Here is a 19549-nt window from a genome sequence, read left to right as displayed (position 1 = left end):
CTGTTTTGCTGAATGTTTACTATGAGTTTTTCTACTATCCTCATGAGTGAAACTCTCCAGGAAATTCCTCTGCTTAAAATTAAAATCAAGTGTATCTCAAGAAACTCTACTGTCCCATCTGAAATGCTTCTGTTGCATGTTGTCTGCAAAGCTGGAGTCCCCCTGTTTTGTTCAGGCTGGTCTCGAACTTCTGGGTTCAAGAAAATCTCTCTCCTCAGCCTCCTGTGTAGCGGGGACTACAGGAACCTGGCTGTGGTGGATACTATTATGCCAAATTCCAGTCAGCATCCTCTTTTAAATGAAGTTGAAAGAAGAGATGATGAAACTGGCAGTGTTACTGAATGGGAAATAAAGGCGAGAATACACACTGTGAATGAAGACATGGAAGTAACTTCTGCAACACAATCCTGTAAGAGTCTTAATGCTACACACCTTCGTTTATCAAATGATGTACCTTTATTGTGAGGGAAGAAACTGGGCCGTTCCCTCTGGTATTGAGAGGCAATTTGGAATCTCTGCCATTTCTCAGGACTGAGTATTTAATGTACTATTTTGTGGAAATCTGAGAGGCAGAAATGGGATTTAATGATCTCAACTGTCATCCATCTAAAAAACCTAATTGGCAATTTTAAATAAAATGGCATGTTGCCTTCTACTCTTCTCTTTTTGCTTTTTAAGACAGAGTCTTGCTCTGTCACCCAGGCTGGAGTGCAGTGGCGTGATCTTGGCTCACTGCAACCACTGCCTCCTGGGTTCAAGCGATTCTCCTGCCTCAACCTCCCGGGTAGCTGGGATTACAGGCACACGCCACCACCCTAGGCTAATTTTTTTTTCTTTTTTGAGATGGAGTCTCGCTGTGTTGCCCAGGCTGGAGTGCAGTGGTGCAATCTTGGCTCACTGCAACCTCTGCCTCCCGAGTTTAAGCGATTTTCCTGCCTCAGCATCCTGCGTAGCTGGGATTACAGGTGTGCGCCACCACACCCAGCTAATTTTTGTATTTTTAGTAGAGACAGGGTTTCACCGTGTTGGCCAGGCTGGTCTCAAACTCCTGACCTCAGGTGATCTGCCTGCCTCAGTCTCCCATGGAGTCTCGTTCTGTCACCCAGGCTGGAGTGCAGTGGCGCAATCTTGGCTCACTGCAACCTTTGCCTCCTGGGTTCAAGCAATTCTCCTGCCTCAGCCTCTCGTGTAGCTGGGACTAAAGGCACCCGCCACCACGACTGGTGAATTTTTGTATTTTTAGTAGAGATGGGGTTTCACCATGCTGGTCAGGCTGGTCCACTATGTTGGCCAGGCTGGTTTCAAACTTCTGACCTCAGGTGATCAGCCTGCCTCGGCCTCCCAAAGTGCTGGGATTACAGATGTGAACCACTGTGCCCAGTCAAAGTCTTATTTATGAACAAAGTTTGTACTATTAAAAAGAAAGTAGTCAGGTATGGTGGCTCACGCCTGCAATCCCAGCACTTTGCGGGGCTGAGGTGGGTGGATTGCCGGAGGTCAGGAGTTTGAGACCAGCCTGGCCAACAGAGTGAAACCTTGTCTCTACTAAAAATACAAAAAATTAGCTGGGTGTGATGGCGGGTGCCTGTAATCCCAACTACTAGGGAGGCTGAGGCAGGAGAATTGCTTGAACCTAGGAGGTGGAGGTTGTGGTAAGCCAAGATCGCACCATTGCACTCCAGCCTGGGCAACAAGAATGAAACTCTGTCTCAAGCAAACAAACAAAGTAGAAAAAAATAAAATTTTCTCTGTCTCATTATCCAAAGACAACTAGTATTAAAATGTCTCACTGTATACATTACTCTTGGTTTTTGGTTTTTTTCTTTTTTTGAGATGGACTTTCATTCTTGTTGCCCAGGCTGCAGTGCAATGGCGTGATCTCAGCTCATCGCAACCTCCACCTCCCAGGTTCAAGTGATTCTCCTGCCTCAGCCTCCTGAGTAGCTGGGATTCCAGGTATGCGCCACCATGCCCAGCTAATTTTTTGTATTTTTAATAGAGATGGGGTTTCTCCATGTTGGTCAGGCTGGTCTCGAACTTCCGACCTCAGGTGATCCGCCCGCCTCGGCCTCCCAAAGTGCTGGGATTACAGGCATGAGCCACTGCGCCCAGCCATACATTACTCTTGTTTTAACACAGCCATCATCGAACTCTATATTAAATACTGATTTAGTTGTTTTAACTTATTTCAATAATAATCATTTGGCTTTATTATAATGAGTTTTTCATGATTACAATTCACAGTACTATTCTCCTATAGCTGAGTGTTTCAGTATCATTTTTTTTACATTATTAATAATGTTGCAATTGGTATTTTGGTACAGAAAGCTTTTATTGTATTTAGAATTATTTCCTTAGGCTAGAGTCCCAGAACAAAGATCAAAAAGTACAAGCATTTTTAAGGTTCTTGACACTTTAAAAATGACTTTCCAGCAGGGCACGGTGACTCATGACTATAATCCCAGCACTTTGGGAGTCCAGCAGTTTGAGATCTGCCTGGGCAACATAGCAAGAACCTGCCTCTATTATTTTTTTAAAAAAAGGTAAAAAGATGGCCGGGCACGGTGGCTCAAGCCTGTAATCCCAGCACTTTGGGAGGCCGAGACGGGCGGATCATGAGATCAGGAGATCGAGACCATCCTGGCTAATACGGTGAAACCCCGTCTCTACTAAAAAATATAAAAAACTAGCCGGGCGAAGTGGCGGGTGCCTGTAGTCCCAGCTACTTGGGAGGCTGAGGCAGGAGAATGGCGTGAACCCGCGAGGAGGAGCTTGCAGTGAGCTGAGATCCGGCCACTGCACTCCAGCCTGGGTGACAGAGCAAGACTCCGTCTCAAAAAAAAAAAAAAAAAAAAAAAAAAAGGTAAAAAGATTTAAAAAATTAAAAAATTACTTCCCGAAAGCATTTGCTAGTATACATGCCCACCAGCAATATAAGTCTCTGTCTCTCATAAATATTTTTTGAAAAGATCTGCAATTTATTGGGGGGGGAAGATTTTTTGGTGTCATATTTTGGGATGGTGTGCCCTGAGCCCCAGCAGAACATATTCTGAATCCAAAACCTCAAAATTGGCTAAGACCCAAAATGTGGGTCATTTGCATTTGGCGGATGGAATGAAACAAATCACCTTTCCCCCAACTGACAATTCCCCATCAGGGATCACCAAGGGCCAGAAAAAGGTCAGGGACTCTGGTAGAAGTCTGGGTACAGTGAGGTCATCGCAAACGGCTTTTTTCCAGGCTCTATCACAACCTGGGAGAATATTCCTAGGGATGACAGAGTTGGGGAAGGCACATCCAGATTCTGTTTCTTACCCTTCTTCAGGCACTGCAGGTAAGAACTGTGGTTTGGATCGGTAAATGACTTGATGATGAACATCTCCAGTGGAAGTGGGCAGTCTAGGCCGAGGCTCACTAGGGGAGAGTGGCAGGCCTGAGGGAAGGTGAGAGGCACGAATGTCAGCATGACAAGGGATACTCCTGTGTCATAGCAAGGCTTGCAAGTGCCTCCCACAGCAAAAGCCTTTCACAAAGCTGGCAGCATCCAAATGTCAGCATCAAACTTAAGCAAACAGAAAGAGTTATTTAATTCCCTTTAACTAATGTGTATCTACATATGTATATATATCAAAATGTTAAGAGGGGTTACTTCTGAATTTCTGAGATGACAAGTCATCTTTATATTCTTCTTTACACTTGTATATTATTTGTAAATTTCTAAAATAAACAACTGCCATTTTCAAATTGAAAACATCCAGACTTCATAAATCATTGTAAAAATACTTTAAGTGAAAACTCAGTTCGAAGGAAATTCTAGTCAAATATGGCAAATGGAACATCAGAATTTATTTCTTCTTCCTACTTGAAACATCACTAAAGTTAGCAAAAGTATTAAAGCAGGCATAAATCCAAAAGACAAAGAAATAGGAGAAAGAAGATGACAATAGCTTGGAGATGTCCACAAAGTAGAGGAAGCCAAAAAGTAAGGGACAGAGAACTAGCACTGCACAGAGAAAGCTGCTGCTGGCCAGGCGCGGTGGCTCACGTCTATAATCGCAGCATTTTGGGAGGCCAAGGCAGGTGGATCACAAGGTCAGGAGGTTGGGACCAGCCTAGGCAACATGGTGAAACCCCATCTCTACTAAAAATACAAAAATTAGGTGGGTGTTGTGGCGTGCACCTGTAATCCCAGCTACTTGGGAGGCTGAGGCAGGAGAATTGCTTGAAGCCGGGAGGTGGAAATTGTAGTGAGCCGAGATCATGCCACTGCACTCCAGCCTGGGGAATAGAGTAAGACTCTGTCTGTGGCGGGGAGTGGCGGGGAAGAGAAAGCTGTTCCTTACAGCTGCTACAGAGCCTGGAGGTCAAGGAGTCCAATGGGAAGGAACAGGCACAGGAGAGGGCAGGATGGGGCTCACAGCAGGACTGTTTGTTAGTCTGTTTAGAAGCAGGCTGTGCCCCATAGAACAGTGCCTAACCCATCTAGATGCTTAATAAACATTTGTTAATGAATGGGTGAAAGGGTAAAGGAATGGCCTTCCAGTTGGAACTGAGGCCTCTCTGGTTGCCCTATTAAGAGGGCACATCAGAAGAACCTCTCCACATTGAGACATTGAATCTGTGCCCCCAGGGCTGAGGCCACATTATGGCACTGGCACTCAAGGGCTAAATGCACATGCATCCGTGCTCAGTGCCAGGCCTCCCTTGGTGTGGCTGCTGCTGGCTGCCTCCTGCCTTCGGCCCATAGGAAGAGCCCAAGGAAATGGCTGGGACAGAGGGAAGAGGAACAGCTGGGGCTGGGAAGCAAGGATGAAGCTTGGCTGGCTGCACCTTCAGTGCAGACCTCTGCATGTGACCCTGTTCCTAAGCCCAATTGCACAGGGGCCTTGAGCATCTGTGGACGGGACACCATGGAAGTACTCACACCCCTCTCCTTCCCTGCTGGAGGATGGACCTTCCTCTCCCAAGCCAGGCTTCTCTGCCTTCAATGATTCTGGACCAGCCCTGCACCAGCCACTTGCCCTGGGGAGGGGATTGTTTCACAGACCCTTGACACCTAACAGCCAGTCCTGCTCCCACCTAGGGGGACCCACATTTATCAAATACTGTCTTTAATTTACACTGGTTGCATTCTCTCTGCCAGCCTGTGAGGAAAAACCACTTTCCCAGTCTGAGGAAATGGAGGCTCCGATAAGCTAAAAAAACAACCCCCAGTCCCGTCTCTGCACCTGGGCCTGGCAAAGATTCCTCTGAGAGCTTTCCAGATTCCACACTTGCTGACTGTGGCTTCCTCTATGCAGGGCACTGGCTAGCCCTGGGGACACTCAAAGGTAAATGGGCCTTGTTTTTTCCTTCCAGGAGTTTGCTTATCTTAGAAGAGATTGGAAAGTAGCCAAGTGGCTACAGAGCACGAGTCAGAATAGGGTCACTGTTGTAGGAGCACAAAGGAGAGAGAGAAATTCAGGTAGGGCTGGCAGGAAGAGTTCAGGGCCCTTTCTAAGGAAGGAGGACTTGTGCTGACTCTTGGGAGAAAGAAGGGCTCTCTCTCCAAGCAGTTTGGAAAGGAAGTCCATCCGGTGCGGGGGGACACACATCAGTCGTGGTCAGTGGGACAAGCTGGAGGGCAGCCTCAGAGGCCGAGGGCCGGTAGGGCAGGGGCTGAACCTTAGGCAGCTTCCCTGGCAGCACTTGTAGGGCAGCTTCTAGGAGGCAGAGTCTGGGTGGGAACGCCTGGGGATAAGAAGGTATTGGAGCAGAAACCAGAGCTGGGCAGTGGGAACAGAGAGGAAGACCAGCAGGAAGGACACTGCTGAGGGAAAGACAGAGGACTGTGGACAGGGAGAGGGCAGGGGAAGGAGGCCCAAAGGAGGCCCTGCCCTCGGACCACCAGGAGACAAGAGGCACCCTATCCTCTTCTGTAGTGGGTGGGTTTTAAAGCTCTCTGTGCTAATTTCCTATCCAAAAGTCCTTTTGAAAAATAGATTATAATCCCGGCACTTTGGGAGGCCGATGTGGGTGCATCACCTGAGGTCGGGAGTTTGAGACCAGCCTGACCAACATGGAGAAACCCTGTCTCTACAAAAAATACAAAATTAGCCGGGCGTGGTGGTGCATGCCTGTACTTCAGCTACTCGAGAGGCTGAGGCAGGAGAATTGCTTGAACCTGGCAGGCAGAGGTTGCAGTGAGCCAAGATCGTGCCATTGCACTCCAGCCTGGGCAACAAGAGCAAAACTCCATTTCAAAAAAAAAAAAAAAAATTGACCAATGAGGCTGGGCTCGGTGGCTCACGCCTGTAATCCCAGCACTTTGGGAGGCCGAGGTGGATGGATCACCTGAGATCAGGAGTTTGAGACTACCCTGGGCAACATGGACAAAACCCATCTCTACTAAAACTACAAAAATCAGCCGAGCATGGTGGCACGTGCCTGTGGTCCCAGCTACTTGGGAGGCTGAGGCAGGAGAATCACTTGAACCCGGGAGATGGAAGTTGCGGTGAGCCAAGATTGTGCCACTGCACTCCAGCCTGGGCAACAGAGCGAGACTCAGTCTTAAAAAGGAAAAGAGAAGAAAAGAAAAGAAAAGAAAAGAAACAACAACAAAAAAAGCACTCTCACTGCAGAAAGGAAAATGGGTTGAAAGGGACCAAAGGCCAGTTAAGCATCTTTTACAGTAATTTAGGTGGGAGGCTTTGAAAGGGAGTTAGAAAACCTCTGGTCAACATTTATATCAGTAGACAAAGGGGCTGCTGGAAGAGGGATAGGAAAGAAGAATTTACCTTTGCATGTGCTGAGTGCACAGAGGAAGTGTGAACTTGACCAGGGCTGGGCTGTGAGTGAGTCACAGAGCCTAGCAAAGACCTGCTCCTGACTGTGCTTGGGGACCGGAGATCCCACCAATGGGAACAGGTGAGAACAAAGACAAGAGTCAGTTCTGTAACCACCCAAGAGGTTCACCTTGCCCGCTGCCTAGACAGAGCCGATTCATCAAGACAGGGGAATTGCAATAGAGAAAGAGTAATTTACCCAGAGCTGGCTGTGCGGGAGACTGGAGCTTTGTTATTACTCAAATCTGTCTCTCCAAGCATTCGAGGAGCAGAGCTTTTAAAGATAATTTGGTGGGTGAGGGGAAGCCAGGGAGCCAAGAGTGCTGATTGGTCAGGTCAGAGATGAAATCATAGGGAGTCGAAGCTGTCTTCTTGCGCTGAGTCAGTTCATGGGTGGGGGCCACCAGATCAGATGAGCCAGTTTATTGATCTGGGTGGAGCCAGCTGATCCATCAAGTGCAGGGTCTGAAGAATATCTCAGGCACTGATCTTAGGAGCAGTGTAGGGAGGGTCAGAATCTTGTAGCCTCCAGCTGCATGACTCCTAAACCATAATTTCTAATCTTGTAGCTACAAAGGCAATCTAGTCCTCAGGCAAGGAGGAGGTCTGCTTGGGAAAGAGCTGTTACTATCTTTGTTTAAACTATAAACTAAGTTTCTCCCAAAGTTAGTTTAGCCTATGTCCAGGAAAGAATAAGGATAGCTTAGAGGTTAGAAGCAAGACTGTGTCGGTTGAGTTAGATCTCTTTCATTGTCTCAGTCATAATTTTGCAAAGGCGGTTTCAGTTCTTATCTCCTTGGCTGAGACCAGGAAATCAATTATCACAGGAATGGAGTTGTAAGCAGTGGCTGGTTGTCTTTTGAAATAATACCATGTCACAACAGCATTCAATTATTATTAATTTGCAGAGCAGCTAATCTTGATGGGCACTGTCAAGTATGGGTATGGATACGGGTGAGACACTTACCCTTCCTTCCAGTTGCTCATAGTTTAGTAAGAGACAGAGTCTTGCTCTTGTCTCTTGTCGCCCAGGCTGGAGTGCAATGGCACCATCTTGGCTCTCTGCAAGCTCCGCCTCCCAGGTTCAAGTGATTCTCCTGCCTTAGCCTCCCGAGTAGCTGGGATTACAAGTGCCCACCACCATGCCCGGCTAATTTTTGTATTTTTTTTAGTAGAAATGGGGTTTCATCATGTTGGCCAGTCTAGTCTCGAACTCCTGACCTCATGATGTGCCTGCCTTGGTCTCCCAAAGTGCTGGGATTACAGGCGTGAGCCACCGCGCCCAGCCCTGACTGTGGTTTCTAACACTGTCTCTACAGGAAGCTGTCTCTCTTAACAGTCTCACAGATCTTAACCTATTTATTTGTGTCCTCTTACTAGTGGGCCCAGTACCTGCGACAGGGCAGCTGTGTAACAGCATTACCACAACTCCATTGTACAAGTTGAAGTTCATTGCATTAACTTTGCAAGGATGAACTAATATAGTGTCTCTCTTCCAGGATTCCTATAGGACATGCTGCTAAGGGCTCAGGCCAGGAGTGGGCTCCATCCTCAGCTGTTTTCCAGAAGCCACAGAAGCAACTGTTTTCAGCCCCATACTCAGAGCGAACGAAATGGGGGTTGCCGGAAGAAAGTACTTCACGACGACAGAGTGGTTATCAAAATATGCCAATCAGCCACACAGCTCCTCGCTCACCAGATTTGTCAAAGGGCCAATCAGCTCGAAGGGTTTCTGTGGAGAAAAATGCTCATTTATTGGGAGACAGAAAGGAGAGGTTTGGCTGAAACCACTTTGCCTTCACCAGCAACTTTTTAATCCCTTTGTCTGGTGCATGAAATCAGTTCCCGGAACACAGAGGTTATTAATAACTGTGGGACCTTTTCCCAGTCTCCAGATCAATTGGCAGAAGCCTCTGGTTATTTCCTTCTGGATGCTTCTATTATTTGGAGCTGGGAAGTTACCTCCTCCTCAAAACCTGTACAGATTTTCACCCGGCTTGGGGATTAACAGCCACCCAGCAGCCCCCAGCCTTGCCTCCTCTCCACCCTTCCCTGGCTGGGCTGGCTCTGTGCAAGGCTGGTGTCTTTGCTTGCGCCGAGAGACGATGTGCTGTCCAGTGGAGTCCTGCATGTACCTCTCCTCCCACTGGTTCCTCACTGCCAGGTGCGGTCCAGGGCGTTGATGTGGATCCATGGAGCCAGCCTGATTTAGAATGAGTCACTTTGAGCTGGCTCCTCTCCTCATGCTTGGCAAAGGCCCCAGCATCAGCTGCCGGGCAGGTGCTGAGCAAGGCCGAGGTCTTCACTCAGGAACACTGGGGTGGACACTTCTCCAGGAGGAGCTGCTGTGATCGGCAGGACTCAGTAGAGAGAGTGTCTTCCATGTAGGGCTTCCCCGTCTCTTCCTCTTTCTTCCCGCCTGCGGGGCCAAGCCGTGCCTGTGGCTTTACCAGGATCTCAGTGCAGGAAACGTTGCAGCTCCTCTGACTCTCATCTGCTCTCTCAGCTCCGGGTGGCCCCTTGCCTGCTGGTCGCATCACAAGGGATGGCCCTCAGCACCCAAACCCAAACAGGCACAGTGGGCTGGACAAATTTGGGTCATACTGGCTAAACACCGTTAGCTCCCCTGTGAAATGAAAGCAAGAGCCTTCGCCTTGTGAGGCCGAAGGACATGAGGGCAAAGCACCTCCCATGCGGGCACAGCGGGCCTCTACTGAGGGCTTGATCATCAGGAGCGTTGTCACCTCTGACAGCTGACCTCATCTCTCCCCACAAACCTGCTCACCCGGTCTGCTTCCTGACTGGGTGGGTGGCATCATCACTCTTAGTCACTCAGACTGAACAAAGCAACTCTCTTCTGGCTCATCTTGCACTGGCCTATTTGTGTGTGTGTGTGTGTGTGTGTTAAATATGCCTAAAATATATCTTTTTTTGAGACAGGGTCTCACTCTGTCGCCAACGCTGGAGTACGGTGGAACCATCTCGGCTCACTGCAGCCTCCACCTCCCGGACTCAAACCATTCTCCCACCTCAACCTCTGAAGTAGCTGGGGCTACAGGTGCGTGCCAGCATGCCCAGCTAATTTTTGTATTTTTTTTGTAGAGACAGGATTTCACCGTGTTACCCAAGCTGGTTGTTGTTGTTGTTGTTGTTGTTGTTTGGAGACGGAGTTTTGCTTTTTCGCCCAGGCTAGAGTGAAATGGCGCCATCTTGCCTCACTGCAACCTCCGCCTCCTGGGTTTAAGTGATTCTCCTGCCTCAGCTTCCTGAGTAGCTGGAATTACAGGTGCCCACCACCACCCCCGGCTAATTTTGTATTTTTAGTAGAGTTGGGGTTTTACCATGTTGGCCAGGGAGGTGAACCTCAGGTGAGCCACCTGCCTCGGCCTCCCAAAGTGCTGGGATGACAGGCATGAGCCACTGTGCCTGGCCCCAGGCTGGTTTTGAACTCCTAAGCTCAAGCTACCCACCTGCCTCAGCCTCCCAAAGTGCAGGGATTACAGGCATGAGCCACTGCACCTGGCCTGACAGTGCTTTTATTCAAACACAATCGGGTTTTAATTCAGCCTCCTGAATAGCTAGGGCTGTGGGCACATGCTAACAGGCCTGGCTTCTGGCAGATTCTTATAAACATACCAGCCAGGCGCCGTGGCTCACGCCTATAATCCCAGCACTTTGGGAGGCCAAGGCAGGAGGATCACCTGAGTTCGGGAGTTCGAGACCAGCCTGACCAACATGGAGAAACCCCGTCTCTACTAAAAATACAAAATTAATCGGGCGTGGTGGCACATGCCTGTAATCCCAGCTACTCGGGAGACTGAGGCAGGAGAATCGCTTGAACCCGGGAGGCGGAGGCTACAATGAGCCGAGATGGCACCACTGCACTCCAGCCTGGGCAACAAGAGCGAAATTCCATCTTAAAAAAAAAAAAGTAAACATACCTATGACCCAGCATTTCCCTCTGAGTATCTACTCACAGAAATGGAAACATTCACAAAAAGACTTGTACTTGTTTTTCACAAAAGTTTTATCTATAATAGCCAACCACTGGAAACACTCCAAATGCCCATCAATTGGTGAACAAATTGTAGTAATCGATACAGTAGAACACTGCTTAGAAATGTTAAAAAACGAATTACTGATGCACCTGACACAGATGAATCTCTAAAGCATTATGCTAAATGGCAGAAACTAGACACAGAACACCACATACTGTATTTACAAGAAAGAACAGAAAGGCAGAACCATCGTTTCAGGAAGCTGATCAGTGGCTACCTGCAGCTGGGAATGGGGGAACGGGCTTGACTGCAAAGGGGGAAGAGTGATGGTTGGAGTAATGGTGGTTTTACAACTGTAAGGGTTTGTTGAAACCCACTGAATATTTTATTTAAAATTGGTAAACTTTACTGTTTGTAAATTATAGTTAAATAAAGTTGATTTAAAAAATAAATAGGCTGGGCGTGGTGGCTCACTCCTGTAATCCCAGCACTTTGGGAGGCCAAGGTGGGCACTTGAGGTCAGGAGTTCGAGACCAGCCAGGCCAACATGGCAAAACCCCATCTCTACTAAAAGTACAAAAATTAGCCGGGTGCCTGTAATCCCAGCTATTCGGGAAGCTGCGGCTGGAATTGCTTGAACCCGGGAGGCGGACGTTGCAGTGAGCAGAGATCACGCCATTGCACTCCAGCCTGGGCCACAGAGCAAGACTCCATCTCAAAAAAAAAAAAAAAAAAGTAAATAAAGCCATATAATAATGAAAACAACCCCACCGTCTGGAAAAAGATTAAAGAAATTATAGAGAACTGCACAGTGTGGAGGCTTAAGACAGGGCGCTCTGGAGGAATCAACTTCCATCCAACCAGGGGCTGTGTTTGGTGCAGGAGAGGTGGCCTGGCGGATTGTTCTTAGGCTGAGGTTCTCAAACTTCGGTTGCCACCAGGACAGCTTGGGAACTTGGGAAGAAACAAAGGCCCAGGCCCTATCCTGCTGCCATGAGCCTGGGCTTCTGTGTTCTTTCAGGCTTTTTGAAAACTCGAAAGATCTAAACTAAGTTTTGAAACAAATCCACAAGTGGGTTTCTCCTCCACAGGGTAAGATTTGCTCCACATGTCTTGACTTGGGTGCATGGGCGTTGCCTCCCCTGCCTGTGGCCTTCAAAAGACCATGGCTGCGAAGTCCAAGCTCTGACTCTTCTGCCTACGATTCTCTGTCAAATGAGGGGCCAAAATTAAAACTACAATGAGGTATCACTAAACACCCACTAGAGTGGCTAGAATTTAAAATTCTGACTATAGAAAATATTGGCAAGGATGCAGAGCAACTGGGACTCCCATACATTGCTGTTGGAAATAGTTTGGCAGGTTCCTATAAAGTTAGAATAAATTTATCATATAACCCAGCTTGTACGTATTTATCCAAGAGAAATAAAAACATATGTTCATTCAAAGCCTTGTATATGAATATTTATAAGTGCTTTATTAATGATAGCATACAACTGGAAGCAATGAAAATGTCTCTCAGCTGGTGAATGGACCAACAAACTGTGCTTCATTCACCCAGCAATAGAAAGAACTGCTGATGCATGGATGATGGTCTGTGAAACAGAGAAGAATGAGTCCATGCGGTATGATTCCATTCACATGAAATTACAGAAAAGTTCAGCCAGGCGTGGTGGCAGGTGCCTGTAGTCCCAGCTCCTTGGGAGGCTGAGGCAGGAGAATCATTTGAACCCAGGAGGTTGCAGTGAGCTGAGATCGTGCCACTGCACTCCAGCCTGGGGGGTAGAGCGAGACTCCGTCTCAAAAAAAAAAAAAAAAAAAAGAAAGAAAAAAGAAATTATAGAAAAGACAGGCCGGGCGCGGTGGCTCAAGCCTGTAATCCCAGCACTTTGGGAGGCCGAGACGGGCGGATCACGAGGTCAGGAGATCGAGACCATCCTGGCTAACAAGGTGAAACCCCGTCTCTACTAAAAAATACAAAAAACTAGCCGGGCGAAGTGGCGGGCACCTGTGGTCCCAGCTACTCGGGAGGCTGAGGCAGGAGAATGGCGTGAACCCGGGAGGCGGAGCTTGCAGTGAGCTGAGATCCGGCCACCGCACTCCAGCCTGGGCGACAGAGCCAGACTCAGTCTCAAAAAAAAAAAAAAAAAAAAAAAGAAAAGACAAACTATAGTGTCAGAAATGAGATCAGTGGTAGCTTGGAACCAGGGGTTGTGGGAGGAGATTGACGGCAAAGGAGCATGAGGGAACTTTGGGGTGATGGAAATATTCTACATTTTGATTGTGGGGCTAGTTGCACAAGTGTATGTATTTGTCAAAACTCATTCAACAGCTGGTCATGGTGGGCTCACACCTGTAATCCCAGTGCATTGAGAGGCTGAGGTGCAATAAACTGACATTAAAGTGTGTTTTGGACCAGGTGCCATGGCTCACGCCTGCAATCCAAGCACTTTGGGAGGCCAACGTGGGCAGATCACCTAGGTCAGGAATTCGAGACCAGCCTGGCCAACGTGGTGAAACCCCGTCTCTACTAAAAGTACAAAAGTTAGCCGGGCATGGTGGCATGCGCCTATAGTCCCAGCTACTTGGGAGGCTGAGGGAGAATTGCTCAAACCGGAGAGGCAGAGGTTGCAGTGAGCTGAGATCACGCCATTGCACTCCAGCCTGGCGACAGAGCAACACTTCGTCTCAAAAAAAAAAAAAAAAAGGTTTGTTTTGTTTTTAAGGCCTACTTCAATGCAAGCAGAACAAATTTTTAATCTCCGAAAACATGGCTTTTGAAAGGAAAAAATAAAGACAAACTCTGCCACTGGGCTTGTGTTACCTGCTTAAAGGATCTGGTGGCTGAATGAAGGTCATCGTATCATCAGAGAAAGCCCTCACTTCCTGACACATGTAGCATCTGTGAGGAACAATTAATTGCAACCCTGTACCCCCCGCACAAGGGATTTTTATGGTCTCCCAACCCCAGGTTGTCAAAATGAAGGGTCAACATCCCTGCTGGTTAGTGGGAAATTCTTCACTGACACATACATACCTGCCTGGTGATTTGTGGGCCATTTTTCCATTTAGCAGGCAGCTGTGGGTAACGTTTCACCAGGAAAAGAGAGGCTAAATTATGCAAGACATTTACAACGTAAAGAGGGGAGAAACTTCCCTCTGGTCACACTGGGGGTGGCAAGAGTATGTATGAACTTCCTTCCATTTTACCAGCAAAACAGGTGCTAAACATCCCCCATGGACTTCCCAGAGCCTCTGCTCTCAGCTTGCTGAGACTTTTGGAAACTGTTTGAAGGCTTCCAAACACCTGCTAACAGGAAGACAAAAGAGTGAGGTTTCTATTTTCTGACTTCATCAGGATGATAGGAATGTTCTTGAGTCCACTGCAGCCCCTCGCTGTGACCACATCAGCAGGGTGGGAGCAGGGATGGCGCTGGCAGCAGGCCTCTTCCCACCACTGCTCTTTTCTTTTTTTTTTTTTTTTTTTTTGAGACAGAGTCTCGCTCTGTTGCCCAGGCTGGAGTGCAGTGGCACGATCTGGGCTCACTGCAAGCTCCGTCTCCCAGGTTCACGCCATTCTCCTGCCTCAGCCTCCCGAGCAGCTGGGACTACAAGCGCCCGCCACCTCGCCCGGCTAGTTTTTTGTATTTTTTTTAGTAGAGACGGGGTTTCACCGTGTTAGCCAGGATGGTCTCGATCTCCTGACCTCGTGATCCGCCTGTCTCGGCCTCCCAAAATGCTGGGATTACAGGCTTGAGCCACCGCACCCGACCCCCACCACTGCTCTTGAGCCCATCTCTGACTGTATCATTCCCAGCTATTTGTTATAAGTCTTTCCTCTTAAACCTACAATTGTTTCAAATCTGCCAGTTTATCTTTTTTTTTTTTTTCTGTTTTCTTTCCTTTTTCTTTTTTTCTTTCTTTTTCTTTTTTTTATTCATTCAAATCTGTATTGAGCAGCTAAGGAGGTACAAAGGCGGTTTAAAACATGGCCAGAGGTGAGGCAAACGCACAAGTAATAGAAAGCAAAGGGCAGGGTTCACTGAATCACAGCAGTCAGAAGAAAGTGCTTTAGGGAACCAAGAGTGAGATTGTTTCCAGCCTGAAGAGGCATGGGTGGCAAATCAGGAAAGGGGATTGAGATTAAAATAGAAGACTTCAGTCTGGATTGTTGATGACACTCAGTATGGACTATATTTGTCTCTCCTTTTCCTTTCTCCCCATCTTTGGGCTTAATTTACCAGTAGTGCCAAGGACTATTCAATGCGCTTTTTTCTTTTTTTTTTTTTTTTTTTTTTGAGACGGAGTCTCGCTCTGTTGCCCAGGTTGGAGTGCTGTGGCCGGATCTCAGCTCACTGCAAGCTCCGCCTCCCGGGTTCCCGCCATTCTCCTGCCTCAGCCTCCCTTGTAGCTGGGACTACAGGCGCCCGCCACCTCGCCCGGCTAGTTTTTTGTATTTTTTAGTAGAGACGGGGTTTCACCGTGTTAGCCAGGGTGGTCTCGATCTCCTGACCTCGTGATCCACCCGTCTCGGCCTCCCAAAGTGCTGGGATTACAGGCTTGAGCCACCGCGCCCGGCCTCAATGCGCTTTTTTCTATACTTGCTTCCATTTTTGCTTTAATGTCTTCTACAGAACTAGGTCCTTTCGGCGTTTTATGAGTTTTTTTCCTGTTTTTTTTTTTGAAGGATTCTTGTCCTTTTGATCTTGGTGTTGATGGTGGTTTTGAGTCTTTTCCATTCTGATTTGACTTTTGTGCATTTTTGGCTGGAGTATCGCGTATAGATTTCTTCACTGGCGCTTTTTCTTCAGCTTCCTCATCATCAAAATCATCATCATCATCATCATCTTCATCAGCAGCAAGTTTTACTTTTTTCTGTGGAAACTGCAGGGGCAGACCACTTTCCAGATATACTTAAGAGTTTCACATCCTCCTCCTCTTCATCTTCTGACTCTGCATCTTCCTCCACAGCTACTAAGTGCTGTCCACTAATATGCACTGGCCCTGAGCCACGCTTCAACCCTCAGACCACTGGTGGTGTTATTTCAAAGCCCCCAAGGGAAACTGATGGCTGCGCAGACATTTTTAAAGTTGCCAGTGTTACTTTAATTGGACCGCCTTCGTAATTCATTGCCTCTGCTTCAACAATGGGCAATTCATCCTTTGCACCAGCCCCTAAACTGACGGTTCTTAAAGATAACTGGTGCTCACTGTCATCATTATCCACCTTAAAGTGATCATCTTTGTCGGCCTTTAGTTCACAACCGAAAAGACAGTTCTGGGGCCTCAGGGGGCTCATGCCTATGTCCATCGAATCTTCCATCGGGTGGTGGCGCGCACTTAGGCAGGAGAGAAGGTGGACAGAGATAAACGACCACTGCTCGAGAGAACAGCCATGCAGGATGGAATCACACCAGGTTTTTTTTTTTTTTTTTTTTTTTTTTTGAGATAGTGTTTTGCTCTTGTTGCTCAGGCTGGAGTACAATGGCATGATCTTGGCTCACCGCAACCTCCACCTCCCGGATTCAAACAATTCTGCCTCAGCCTCCTGAATAGCTGTGATTACAGGCACGCGCCACCACACCCAGCTAATTTTGTATTTTTAGTAAAGACAGGGTTTCGCCATGTTGGTCAGGCTGGTCTTGAACTCCCGACCTAGGTAATCCACCGCTTCAGCCTCCCAAAGTGCTGGGATTACAGGAGTGAGCCAGAGCGCCCAGTCTCCTTTCTTTTCTTTTTTTAAAATTTTATTTATTTATTTATTTTTTTTATTTTTTTATTTTTTTTTTTTTTTTGAGACGGAGTCTCGCTCTGTCGCCCAGGCTGGAGTGCAGTGGCCGGATCTCAGCTCACTGCAAGCTCCGCCTCCCGGGTTCACGCCATTCTCCGGCCTCAGCCTCCCGAGTAGCTGGGACTACAGGCGCCCGCCACCTCACCCGGCTAGTTTTTTTGTATTTCTTAATAGAGACGGGGTTTCACCGTGTTAGCCAGGATGGTCTCGATCTCCTGACCTCGTGATCCGCCCGTCTCGGCCTCCCAAAGTGCTGGGATTACAGGCTTGAGCCACCGCGCCCGGCCTATTTATTTATTTTTAAAACAGAGTCTCGCTATATTGCCCAGACTGGTCTCAAACTCCTGGACTCAAGCAATACTCCCACATCCCAAATAGTTGGGACTACAGGTGTGTGCCACTATGCTCAGCAAATCAGCCAATTAATAATAATTTTAAAAATCTGTTGCCTGTATTAGGCTGTTTTTGCTTGCCTGTGACAGAAATCTAACTCAAACTGGTTTCAGGGTGTGAAAGAAAAGTATTAGCACACCTTACTAAAAAGTCTAGGGGACGTCATGCATGGCTGGATTGAGGGACTCAGACAAGGGCATTAGGAAACCATCTCCTTCCATCTCTTGATTTGGCTTTCTCTGGGGCTGGCTTTATTCTTGGGCTGGAGCTCCCTGTGGTGATGAAAGGGCCACCAGCTGCTCCTCCGAGTTTAGAGACACTGTGGGAAGTGTGCCTATCCCAACAGTTCTAGCAAGAGTCCTCAGGAGGACTCTCATTTGCTCAGACTTTATGACATGTCTGTCCCTGTGGCCTGGGCCTTGTTGCCACTGGCAGGACCTCTTGCTGGGGTCACTCACATGGGTTGATTTGAAAGGGAGACTCGCATGGGTTGACTAGAGTGGGGAGAGGTGGTGAATTCAAAGAAAATGGGGAGGCGAACGCGCAAGGCCAACGAGGCTGGGAACCAGAAACAGCAGATGTCTGCCACAGTCCTCTGTGTTTCTGAGGCGCTTCCTAGCATGGTATGTCGAATCCTCGGTCTTCCCCATCCCCCACAGTGGCATCAGATAATTTCCTCCTTTCCAATGAATGAACTCATTGGGCACTTCTCTTACATACGCCCACATGTGAACTATTCACTCCCTTGGCACTTCCTGCGTACCTGTTCTGTGCAGTTCTGTGCAGTTGATTGCTAAGTATGGGGGAGTAGGTGGGGGTGGGCACAAGGTTGAACGGGACACAGTCTGAGGGAGACAGACGGTAAACAATTACAGTGGGGTCTGTCCCTCTGACTCTTCCAGTTTGTGCCCACCTTCCTGCGTTCCCAGTATTTGTACCTCAGAAATGCTCTCTGATGTTAGACACTGATCTGTGATAGGAAGGACAGATCAGTCAAGGCGGTGGAGCAGCGTGGTTGTGGGAGGTGCACTGACTGTGGCTGTCTACTCTGCCAGAGAGGAGGCACTGACTGCCCTGGTCAGCACAGTGTCGGAGCTGTCCCTCACCAGGGCAGGCTGGGGGTCGCATCAGAACTTCTTTTCCAGTGAGGATTTGTGGGGCTCAAATGAACTCTAGAAGTTAGGGCAGGAAGGACCTTGACTGGCAAATTCAGGGCCTTCTCTCCCTGATACAAGTGCCTAGGCTCAGAGGGGGAAGGGGGCTACACCATGGCACCCCAGCAAGTTCCCACAGGGCCGGAAGACAATCTCCATCCCTGACTTCTGCCTTGTGTCTCCTGCCTTCCCCACCACTGCGGCCGGGGCTTTATGGAATGTAGTTAATTTCATTTCCTGGGAGGCAAAAAAATGAATCCAGTAAGAGAAGAAATGAAAGGCAATGCCTCTGATTTCCAGAGTGCCATTTCCAAAAGAGGAAAATGAGTTCTGGAGAAAGATTTTCATTGAATGAATGGGGGAAGTAAGAAAATAAGTAGCTGGCCAGGCGCGGTGGCTCAAGCCTGTAATCCCAGCACTTTGGGAGGCAGAGGCAGGTGGATCATGAGGTCAGGAGATCGAGACCATCCTGGTTAACACGGTGAAACCCCGTCTCTACTAAAAAATACAAAAAACTAGCTGGGTGAAGTGGTGGGCGCCTGTAGTCCCAGTTACTCGGGAGGCTGAGGCAGGAGAATGGCATAAACCCGGGAGGCGGAGCTTGCAGTGAGCTGAGATCCGGCCACTGCACTCCAGCCTGGGCGACAGAGAGAGACTCGGTCTCAAAAAAAAAAAAAAAAAGAAAAAAAAGAAAATAAGTAGCTAATACTAATAGAAAAACATGACATAGTGGGGACTAAAAGAGATACAGGTGAGCATAGCAACTGTGGGGCACCTACAGCAGCATAGATAGGGCCATGGACAGCTTGCATGTGGCCAGCATCATAATTCATCAAATCCAAGATGCTTGTGGATATGACACTCCACAATTTATGTACCATTAAGAAAGAAAGAAAACACTGCCAATTATACTCTGATATGCCACAGGTGAATTTCTGTGGCCAAATCTATGGCCTGTAGAGGTAGATGTAAAATCTGTACCCCAGCTGGGTGCAGTGGCTCACGCCTGTAATCCCAGCACTTTGGGAGGCCGAGGCAGGTGGATCACCTGAGGTCGGGAGTTCGAGACCAGCCTGGCCAACATGGTGAAACACCATCTCTACTAAAATACGAAAATTAGCTGGGCGGTGGCACATGCCTGTAATCTCATCTACTCAGGAGGCTGAGGCAGGAGAATCACTTGAACCCGGGAGGCAGAAGTTGCAGTGAGCCAAGATCACGCCACTGCTCCAGCCTGGGCAACAGAGTGTAAAAAAAAAAAAAAAAATCTGCATTCCTTGCTCCCAATCCCACTAAGTGTGAGTAAAAAGGATAAGAACCATGGACAGGACTGATCTGGGATGCACGGTTAAGGACAGGACAAGGACTCAACTAAGAGGAATCATTTAC

At 48.1% G+C, this 19549-nt stretch overlaps 1 long non-coding RNA gene and 1 pseudogene across 1 annotated transcript; one reads left to right on the top strand and one right to left on the bottom strand.

Annotated features, from left to right (window-relative positions):
• The first annotated feature begins 303 nt into the window (after window positions 1-303).
• On the top strand, window positions 304-9773 carry LOC116269138. The gene is made up of 3 exons (XR_004176457.1): window positions 304-409; window positions 5144-5330; window positions 8324-9773. It is a non-coding gene; the product is annotated as an uncharacterized LOC116269138 (long non-coding RNA).
• A 4925-nt stretch (window positions 9774-14698) lies between these two features.
• Window positions 14699-16254, bottom strand: LOC101025558 (annotated as a pseudogene).
• Window positions 16255-19549: the final 3295 nt, after the last annotated feature.

This window comes from Papio anubis, chromosome 10, assembly GCF_008728515.1.
Source record: "Papio anubis isolate 15944 chromosome 10, Panubis1.0, whole genome shotgun sequence".
Classification (NCBI taxonomy): Eukaryota; Metazoa; Chordata; class Mammalia; order Primates; family Cercopithecidae; genus Papio; species Papio anubis.
Note: the sequence above shows the minus strand (reverse complement) of the source record. Positions and strands in the feature narration are given on the sequence as shown.